This window comes from Pelophylax lessonae, assembly GCF_965119305.1.
Source record: "Pelophylax lessonae genome assembly, chromosome: 6".
NCBI lineage: Eukaryota > Metazoa > Chordata > Amphibia > Anura > Ranidae > Pelophylax > Pelophylax lessonae.
In genome coordinates, this window is record NC_138773.1 from 226,958,698 (window position 1) to 226,969,334 (window position 10,637).

Genomic DNA, 10,637 nt, shown 5'->3' on the forward strand with positions numbered 1-10,637 from the left:
AGCTTTACTTCCTCTTTAAAGTGGTTGTAAAGGTTTTTTTTTTTTTTAAATAACAAACATCTCTATACTTACCTGCTCTAAACTCCACTTCTTGGGTCCTCCACCAACGCTCCTGGCTCCTCCTCTATGTTCAGTGCGGCTTCCTATCGGGGCACTTGTGCATGCTCACTCCCAAGCCCCACTGCTGCACCCATTGACACAGACAGTGGGACTAAGGTCTCACAGCACAGTCACCGAGATCCTTTTTCTCTTAGGAATGTACAGTGTCTCCAGGACTTGGATGTCTCCCTCAGGCTCAAGCAGGCAGGCTTCTCTCTAGAGCTCCCAGGTAAAATTCTCAGTGGCACCCCTTTATTATTGGCTTCCAATGAACTTGTAGAAAGATAAGACCCCCCAGCTAATTACAGCTGAGACTTCAATGAGCTAGGCAGGATCTTGAGCAGAACGATCGGGGGGGGGAGCTAACAGCCCTCCTGGCTGAGAACTTCTCCTCCTGGAAAAGAACCCTGCTTTCTGGGGCTTCAAACTATTTATATTCTCCCTAACCATCATCTGGGCACACCTCCCCAGGGACTGGTCAGAGCTGCATAGGTATTTAGGCCATAGGTGTGCGCAGCTTATTGCATTAGGGTGTGCACCCCAAAGCTCAACACACATGCTTTTCTCTGCAGCCTTGGCTGCACTGGACAGTGAATGAATGGGAAGTGCTCTATGCTGAGCGGCTTCCTGTTCATTCACAATCATAAGCACAGCAAACACGGTTTACTATGCTTAAATTGTGAATGAACACAATTAGTGAGTGTGTTCACTGTGTTTATTTAGAAAAGAAAAGGGCTAGTAAATGATATATTTACTAGCTCCTTACCGCGCACTCCATCCTTGGGGGAAGCCCAGGCAGTAGGGAAATCTGCCTTTTGTACATTTAATTCCTGTGACCATTATCCAAAACATGGCGGTTAGTGTTAATGCAGAATCTAGTCCCTGCTGGACAATAGTCAGCACCATATACAGAGGGTAGACTAGCAAGCCATAAATAACCCCAGCATTTGTAGGTCAGTGATAGATACTATCCATGGCTGGCTATGGTCTTATGTTATGCCGAGGTTCTGGTAATCTATGTAGTTTTATTCATTCTATATTCATTATTAGAGCTACACTAAAGCGAGACTACATTTGTCAATTATCAGTCATATTTAAAACCTACTTTGTAGTGGACAGTGAATAATAAATATATTGTCTACCATTTTTTGGCCGTGTAAAGTTCATGGAGATTTTACCGAGGCCAACCTATAGAGACAAATTAATACATTTTTCCTAATTCTTGTGGATAAAGTTTTAAAATATCACTGCTGTATTGGTTAAGTATTGCAACCAGTTTTGATTTGATATAGTATTTGTGCCATTTGACTGTATAGACTATAATTGCATTAAATATAACACGTTCTGGGATTCTGAGGGTTTAGGAGGCTGCTCCAAGTATGTCCAGACATCACTCAAGAATTTTTTAAAAGCAGACCTAAAGTCATAAACTTTAGCATGCCATGTTCAACCCCCATGCAGCTCCCCGACAAACATAAAGGGTTTGTAACCCTAAACTATGCTTTGTGGCCAGCCCCCCTATTTTAAGCACCCATCCTGCACTTTATAAGTGTTAGTTAGAATGGATGCCTCTAAATACCTTTTTGTGAATTATCTTTAGGCCGGTCACTTGACTCCCGGCTGCTCTTATACTCTGATCCAAGGCTACAACAGAGCTCTCCCTCTGAGGTCAGCCAGGATTCACGCGACCACCAAGCTGGCCACTCGGCCCCTCCCACTGTAGTCCTTGATCGTAATAGCAGAGCAGCCGGGAGTCACTTGACCTGCCTGAAGATACAGTACAAAAAGGTATTCAGAGGCTTTGTTTCTAACAAACACTTGTACAGTGCAGGATGGGAGCTTAAAAGTGAGGGGCAAGCAGTGACATTTTATTTTTTTACTAACAGCGGCAGGAGAGGGAGCTTAGACAGAGACACAGACTTTTCAGCTGACAGGCAGGGAGGAGAGGGGGGAGAGGATGGGGGAGTTTTTTTACAGTTTCCAGAGGGGCAGGTTAGACAGCACAACCACTGTGCTGTTTAACCTGTGATAAGAAAACAGGATCTCCTTTTTTTTTTCTTTTTTTTAGGGTAACAACCACTTTAAAGTGTATGTACAGCCCAAAATTTTGTTTTTAGGATGGCTTAGAGCCATTGTCAGTTAAGTTTTAAGGTTCTAAATCCTTACATATATCCAGTGAAGTGATTAACCTCAGATGATACACAGGGATTAAACAAATCCTCCTACATGAGTTTTATTTGTATATCTGCTGTCTTCCCCTTTCTACACCCTTTAAAATGTGCAGTTTGTGTTAAAAATCTTTCTTTATCTTTCAACAATACATAGGGGTGGGTGGGGAGTCTGCACTTACACTGTGTAAGAGCTGGTTGGAGGAAAGGGACCCCCTCCACATAGGCAGGGGATTAAAACAACATGCAGAGCTGTATTCTGAATAGACAAGCTCCCTGCTAATCTACCTCTAAGCTCCCTCCCTGACACAAATTTTCAACTCATGTTATCTCATGTGTCAGAGAACTTGTCAGAAGTGACTCATGCTGATAACAGAGGAATGAAGCACTAGAGAGAAACGACACTTAGAGCTTTGGAGAAAGATAAGTGAACACTACAGATATTTGTGCTTAGTTTAAATTTCATGAATGTGGTTAACAACCAATTTACTTTTCTATCCCAAAGTTAGAACAGGAAGTATGAGAAAATCTTTACAAATAGTTTACTTCCTAAACCTAGTACACACATGTACCGAATGTCAATTGAAGCCGGCTGACATTTGGCCCGTGTGTACCGTGGCTGGTCCAACAAAAGCTGGCCATTCAGCCGGCTTCTGTCAATGGGGCATGACTGAAAAAGGTCTGCTGATTGGCTCCTGATTTGCTCCCTGCTGGGTTGAACGAAAAAAACTACTAGCGTGTACTAGGTTTTAGACAGTTGTAACCAGAACATGTGCCCTCATTACCTTTACGTCTTGTTCTGGCAACACCTTTAAAATTGGATTTCCCATCACTTTCTGTCAATGACAATGTTCAGCTGGGAAATAAAGGTTGAACCTACCTAGCCGGGACACTGACAGAGATAAAAACTTGAGTTTATAGTTCTTCTCTGCTCCAAAAACTACAAAAGAAATTTAGACTATGCATGTAATTTATTATAATCCATTATAATTATTCTGAGTATTATAATAATAATCACCATAAATATTATTAAACTTGTCATAATAGAAATATGCCCCAGCCTATCATTGATTATTATACATTTTATTAATATTACAAAACATTATGTATCGTAGAAAAGGAAATATGTTTTCCTATAATACAATTAAAATTATAATAAACCCCCTTTTTAAGCTGGCTGATTTAATCACTTACTGAGTATGCAGCTCTTTATCTTTAACCCCTTAACACTGATGCCTCCCGACCTTGTAAGGGGTTTCTGATGCCAGGAGGCGAGGCGGGTTTCTGCTCATGTGACCAGTGTGATTGACTGTCACAGTGGTCACATATATGTGTACCGCCGGTGCGAAGAGGCTAAAGGATAAATTCACATCTGCCTGCCCTGCTGCGTCATTCATTCATTCACAGTGTTCTGTGGAGGTGAAAACTACAAGTACCAACAGCCTTTGCATTTGTCGGATTGTAGTTCTCAATGGACTACCAGGATGCTGTTGAGCCCTCTAGTAGTCCATTGAGTCTTCCTGTCAAAGTGCAATGCTTTACAGGTTCCTAATGAAAGAATGAATAAATGCATATTTTTTTTCACCTGTGAAAAAATGTGTATTTATTATTTTTTTGTAAAGGTGAACTTATACTTTAAGCGGTAGTAAAAAAAAAAAAAAAATCAGGCCCTGGGCAATTTAAGTCATAATCTGCTAGTATGCATCATATTACCTGAAAACAAAGCCCTCCAGCGGCAAGCGCTGAAGGCGCTTCCATCTTCACCCGGCCTTCTTTCCGGGTTCGCAGGCTTCGGCTATCTGATTGGCCGAGCTGGCCATGACATCACTCCTGTGCGCGGGAGTAGCTGTTTATGACACAGAGTGTCACATGCAGAGTATTAATAGATATTTATTTTTGGGTATTTACTTACTGTTACCTTTACATATCATCAAGCACTTTTTGCTGCATCACTATTTAGTACTTTTGCTGCACTACGGACACCTTCACACCTTCCAAGTTGCGGCCCCTAGTACATGTATGCTCGTTTACCCGATTTTATGATGTGAGTACCTTTCTTTATTTAAATAAAGTGAAAATATTTTTACAATACTTCACTATATGAGGCTCTCTTCCTATATATGGTCTGGATTTACCCTCAAACATTTGTTTGGATGATGATGCTACACCAATCCCATTGAGAATATTATTTACCCTTGAGAGATGATCTGATTGGAAGATTGCAGTTATTGACACCAGGGTCCAGGATCCCCACACTATAGGACTGAACCCCTGTATTACAGCACGCTGGTCACCCCTTTAGGGGTACATAGCTCTGGTGAGTGCGGGCATAATTGAAAGGGGAGCACCAGATCCCTCACCTGCACATCTAGATCGGATCACCTCAAGAATCACACCAATCAATTTTTGGACTTTTACACCAATAATCACTATATGGACTTTTATTTACTTATTAATATCCTAATCACCTATTAATTTAAGAATCTCAATCGGACGGCTGGCCAAGGAAGGTAGAATTGCACCAACTCACTTTAGCATTTAATTCCGTTATCTATTGCACATTTATTCACTTGTCGGATATCTTATGTGAGATACTTATTAACTGTCTACCACTTCTTGTCACGTGCAGAGTATTTATAGATATTTACTTTTGGGTATTTACTTACTGTTACCTTTACATATCAGCAAGCACTTTTTGCTGCATCACTATTTAGCACTTTTGCTTCACTACGGACCTCTTTATATATATTAATTTATTGGTAATCTCTGCAATACCAGAAAGCACTTTATTGTATTGTCACCTGACACTTTGTGGCACTATTGGCCCCTTTTATATTTATTAACTTTTATGTGTATACATTTTATGCTATATGATATGATGTTCTTATGAGTCAACAACACCATATGTAAGTTTACACATTTAAACACCTTGTTGTAAGACCCAGAGAGGATACACCAATATAGGCAGTGCCATTTACCTCACCCCCCCCCATTTTCTTATATACTATATACCCCTTCTTAGGGCCAGGGCTGTCTTGAACGCAGGGCAAAAGGGGGTGTTGCCCCGGGGCCCAGTCATTGTTGGCCCAAAGCAGCTGCCGCTTGAGCCCGCACTGCCCAAAAATAGTTGACTCAATAGGGCCCAAGAAAATGTTTGCCCCGGGTCAAATCAATATTATAGACGGCCCTGCTTAGGGCTATATCTGAGGTGGGTTGCAGCCTGCCCTTTTTTCCGTAGCGCGGATCTTTTTACTTTATATGTTTATGACACAGCTCTGAAAGACTGGCACGGGTATGCCGTTCTCTCAGAGCACATGTGGCGATGACATCATCGGCTGCATCTAAAGTAAATATCTCCTAAAGTTTGCATGCTTATGAGATATTTACAGTACAGTACCTATAGGTTAATTATTATAGTCTTATCTATAGATGAAAATCATGCAAGGGAGATTACTCCCACTTTTAAGGTTGACAAGCATTATAGGAATATAGGTTGTGTCATGGTTTTACTCCCTGACCTTTACTGCTGTTTTTTGACACATCCAAGTGACAGCCGGTGGAGGCAAGTAAACCCGAAGGAATGAGTGACATCAAATGCAGACTAACCTCATTCACATTTGAATGTGTTTCAACATCTCAAAGGCCAAGTGGTGCAGAAGAAAGGTTATCAGAAAGGTCACAAAGTGCACACGTCTGGCATTCACTACTGCAGACACAACTCCAGCATTCTACTCTGTGGCCTAAAACCATGCATTTACGTACTTTTCAGAAATTATAGCGCAAGTATTAAAACTGCTTGTGAACAAATTATGGATTTTTTTATGAACAATGTGTATAAAGCAAGAAATTTCTTGCAACATTTCTTTGCAGATGGGAAAGGTCATGGTGGACGGGAGGGGGCTGGACTATTCTAATGTCAAGCTTTACATCTCAATACATCACAGTAATTCAAAGTAAAACAAGGGTGAAGAAATAAATTATGTCTTTATGCATCGAAAATAAGATGAGAGCCCTTTGGCGTGCATTCTCCAGCATATGTGTTGGAATGTTAAACAGAATTCCAGAAAGTGCCTGTGTGATAGGGAGCTGTGAGGTGCAGGCTGTGTTTGTGCAGAGTTGCTATTGTGTTTGCACGTTGTTTCTTTGTACTCTTGTCACTGGGAGTTTGCATAATGCCAGGGGAGCTATGAAAGAATGTGAACATTTCATCCCACGCTGTCTGCCCCCAGCATCACCTTGTGGCAGTGCAGGATCAGGGAAGGGGTACATGGAATCCAAAATAATCCTACTATATAGTAGTTCCAGAAGGGATTCTTTGGAGGGTTTGTGGGTAAAGCCTCTAATTTGAAAATCAAACACCAGTTTACCAAATGAGTTGAATTAGGATACTGGGATAAAATTTACTCTTGTTCCAAATGTCTATAAAATATTCATTATACTTAGAGCTGTTCAAATACCATATGTACACTGTAGATCCATAAGGCCAAGTGGGGAGTCTCCCATCAATGCTTTTGGCAAAGGAAATAGCGTGGGTAAGGGCATTGCTCTGCTTAAAAAGTATGTGGGCTTTCTTACTAGACAGCACCTTTCACTCTCCACGTCTTCTTTAAGACATATTGGGGTTGATTTACTAAAACTAGAGAGTGCAAAATCTGGTGCAGCTCTGCATAGAAAGCAATCAGATTACAGGTTTTATTTGCAAACAACAAGCTGAAGTTCAAGGCTGATTGGCTACCATGCAAAGCTGCACCAGAGTTTGCATTCTCCAGTTTTGGTAAATCAACCCCTTGACTGTAAAAAAAACATACCTGTGCTATTGGCACACTGGTTGGACTACCTAAATAACAAGCAATTTTACAGGTCCCAGCTTGGGCATACTCTATAGCTAGTACTTTGAAGTCTGTACAGTGAATCCCGGGAATATACTGACAGCTACCATAATGGATACTACCAGTCCACCATAATAAATACTAGTGGTCTCACAAGCATGCACTTAGTATGGCCATTAATATTAGGGCAGCTACTGGGCAAAGAAGAGAGCAGAGTATAAGTGGAAACACTTGGGGACTATATATTCTGCCCTCAAGTGGACAGGTAAGGCAGTGTGCTCACAGCGAAGGTACTTTTTGAAAGAGAATAACATAGGAGCTCCTGAGTGGTGCCAAGTGTATATAACATATTTTTTTTTTAGGATTGGTAGAGTTGTAATTGTTAAGATTTTGTTGTCTTAAAGTGATACTAAAGTCTGTTTTTTTCCATTTTAAAATAACAAACATGTGTAGCACCCTACAGGTAGGTGCTAGGTAAATGTATAGTGGGCCTTGTCTGCCTAACAGCATGGCCATGATTTCTTTGGTTAGGGTGTCATGGTTTCCAGGTGTGGCTGCTGAAGGGGAAGTCTCTCCACTGGCTCCTGTGAGAGGCTTCTCATAGGGTAGTGGAGGAAGCCCAATCAGGGGACACATCCCAGCTTGTAACTACCCCAGAAGCCAGATTATGCTGCAAAGGATTCTGGGAGTGGGTATAAGTTTTGGGGGAAGCGAATGACCCGGTATCTTTGGCGGGAGCAGAGTCCCAGGAGAGAGAGAATGGCTGTCTCTTCTCCTGTCTGAGGAAGAGGATGTCTCGGGGTGTCGCTCGAGATGCCAGAGAGTGCTGAGTTGAGCTAAGGGGATCCGGTGTGCCAAGAACCAGCGGAGAGCGGGAGGGGTTCAGTACCAGGAAAGCCTACACAGGTCGTGAGTACTGAAGATTGCCCCTGGGGGTCTGCCTGGAGAGTTAGAGGAGACCCCTCTGGAGGAGGTTCTGGGATCCAGTGTCAGCTAGCTGTAAAGGGGGTACCTAGGTTGAAGTCCCTGAAGTAGCAAAGGGGGTACATAGTCAGTGGACCCTGAAGAGCTAAAAGTGTAAAGGGGGCGCCTGCGGTTTGGGCCCTGATTTGTGCAGAGTGCCATTTAAGAGTTGCAGCTATACAGTAATTCACAGTGAGCTACCTCAAGCCAGTGCCAGGCTGGAGAGGGTGGTCAGTGACGTTGCAGTGCAGCAGTGTCAGTAGTTCTATGCTTCACAGTCCTGAGTCTTCTGGGCCTAGAGTTGAGGATTTAGCACTTCAGTCAAGATACAATGTGTTCTAAGCGTCAGTAAGCGCTGGCTAGCGTCGACTGGCGTCAAGGCAGCGTTAACAGACATTTTCTGGAAAAAGTCCCGAATTGTATTTAGTGAAGCCTAAAGGAGTATCCCAATCATTCCCTTCTCCCATCCCCTTTATCTACAATAAAACCACAAACCAAGATGCCGGAGTTGTCAATGTCTCAGTTCTCACACCCAGGGTCGCAGCTCACGTGGGCTGGAGAGGTAACTGGTAACAATGGCAGACCCACATCAGGCCCAATGCCTGGAAAACCTGCTACACATGTTCTATGTTATACTTGCCTGCTCTGTGCAGTTGGTTTTGCACAGGGCAGCCCTGATCCTCCTCTTCTTGGGTTCCTCTTCAGTGCTTCTGGCCCTTCCCCCCTGCCAAGTGCGCCCACAGCAAGCAGCTTGCTCTGTGGGCACCCAAGCCAAGCTGCTGCTCTGTGTGTCCATTCAGAGACAGAGCCGCGGCACGGCCCAGCCCCCTCTCTCTCCTCATTGGTTTGCGGACTTTGATTGACAGCAACGGGAGCCAATGCCTCTCCACTGCTGTCTCGGCCAATCAGGAGGGAAAGTCCCGACCAGCCGAGTCTCTCATGCAACATCACTTTATCGAGATGGGCTCAGGTAAGTATTAGGGGGGAAAAGGGGGTTGTGCACACAGAAAGATTTTTATCCTGATGTATAGAATGCATTAAAAAAATCTGCCTTTAAAACCATTTTAATGACCATTATCAAAAAAAACTATTGGAAACCTAAAATTTTCACCAGAATAGAAACATAAGGCAAATAAGCCAACAGTGATACCTGCTAGGCAGTGACAACTAAGAAGGGAATTCCCCCCACTTTGGAGAGATTACTTCTCATTTCCTCTTGGATCTCTGGGATCTTGACATGCTTTGACAACTGATTGATTTTTTTTCTGATCAATGTCTTCTGATATTAATATTCACTGTAGTTGACCACCAATTTGATCGATATGCCAAGCATGGGAAAATGGAATTGGATTGATAGTTAAGATATGATTGTAACTCTGATCTAAATTGAGTCTAAATGGAAAAGAAGGGAAGGTATGAATGTCCCATTGTTTGGTGATTTGATTATTCAGATAAAAAATTGTTCAGATTCAGATAAAAAACATCCAAATGTATGTGACCACCATAACAATAAAATAAAGGTTTTGCTTAGAAATACCTTAGTGCCCCTTTCACACATACGGACTGTTCGTCCACTTTTCATCCATCCATTGACTGATGAAAAATGGACATCAATGCATTCCTATGGGAAAATGGATGTAAATGGATTATTATTATACAGGATTTATATAGCGCCAACAGTTTGCGCAGCGCTTTACAATATGAGGGAAGACAATACAGTTGCAATACAATTCAATACAGGAGGAATTCGAGGGCCCTGCTCGTTAGAGCTTACAATCTAGAAGGGAGGGTCAAGTGAAACAAAAGGCAATAACTGTGGGGGATGAGCTGATGGAGAAAATGGAAGTATGGTTGTTAGGTGTGGGTAGGATAGGCTTCTCTGAAGAGGAGGGTTTTCAGCGATCATCTAAAAGCTAATAGAGAAGGAGATAATCGGACAGATTGGGGTAAGGAGTTCCATAGGATAGGAGAGGCTCTGGAAAAGTCCTCGAGGCGAACATGAGTCCTCCCATGATCATCCATTTACATCCGCTTCCGTCAACATCCGTTTTTTTTTTGAACGAATGAAAGCCTAATTTTTCATCCGTTAAAAAAAATGGATCAGACGAAAAATGGATGACAATGGATTAAAAATGGATGACAGCGAATAAAAAACGGATGACAATGGATGAAAAACGGATGTTGACTGAAAAAAACTGATGACAAAAAAAAGTGACTGAACTGTGAAGAGCAAGAGTGCCTATACATATACATATAGTATGGTTAGTACATACTGTATACATACCTTTCACCTCTGCTAGGGTCTTTACTGTGCAGTCTGCCTGGCGCCTCACAGCTTTTTATTGCAGAATAGCCATTGGAATGAATGGAGCCTGCTGTGCAGAAGTGCGGCACCTGTTTGGGATCATCCTGAAGAAGAGACTGTGCAGGGCTTGGCAGGCCACATGGCTTAGCAGTGACAGGTTAATATATTTGCTGGCAGAACTGTTTAGGGAGGACACTAGGGCTACATATTTAGTAGTCAAAAGCTGGCCATACACTGCTAAAATTTTGGTTGACACCTGGCCACCTACCTCAA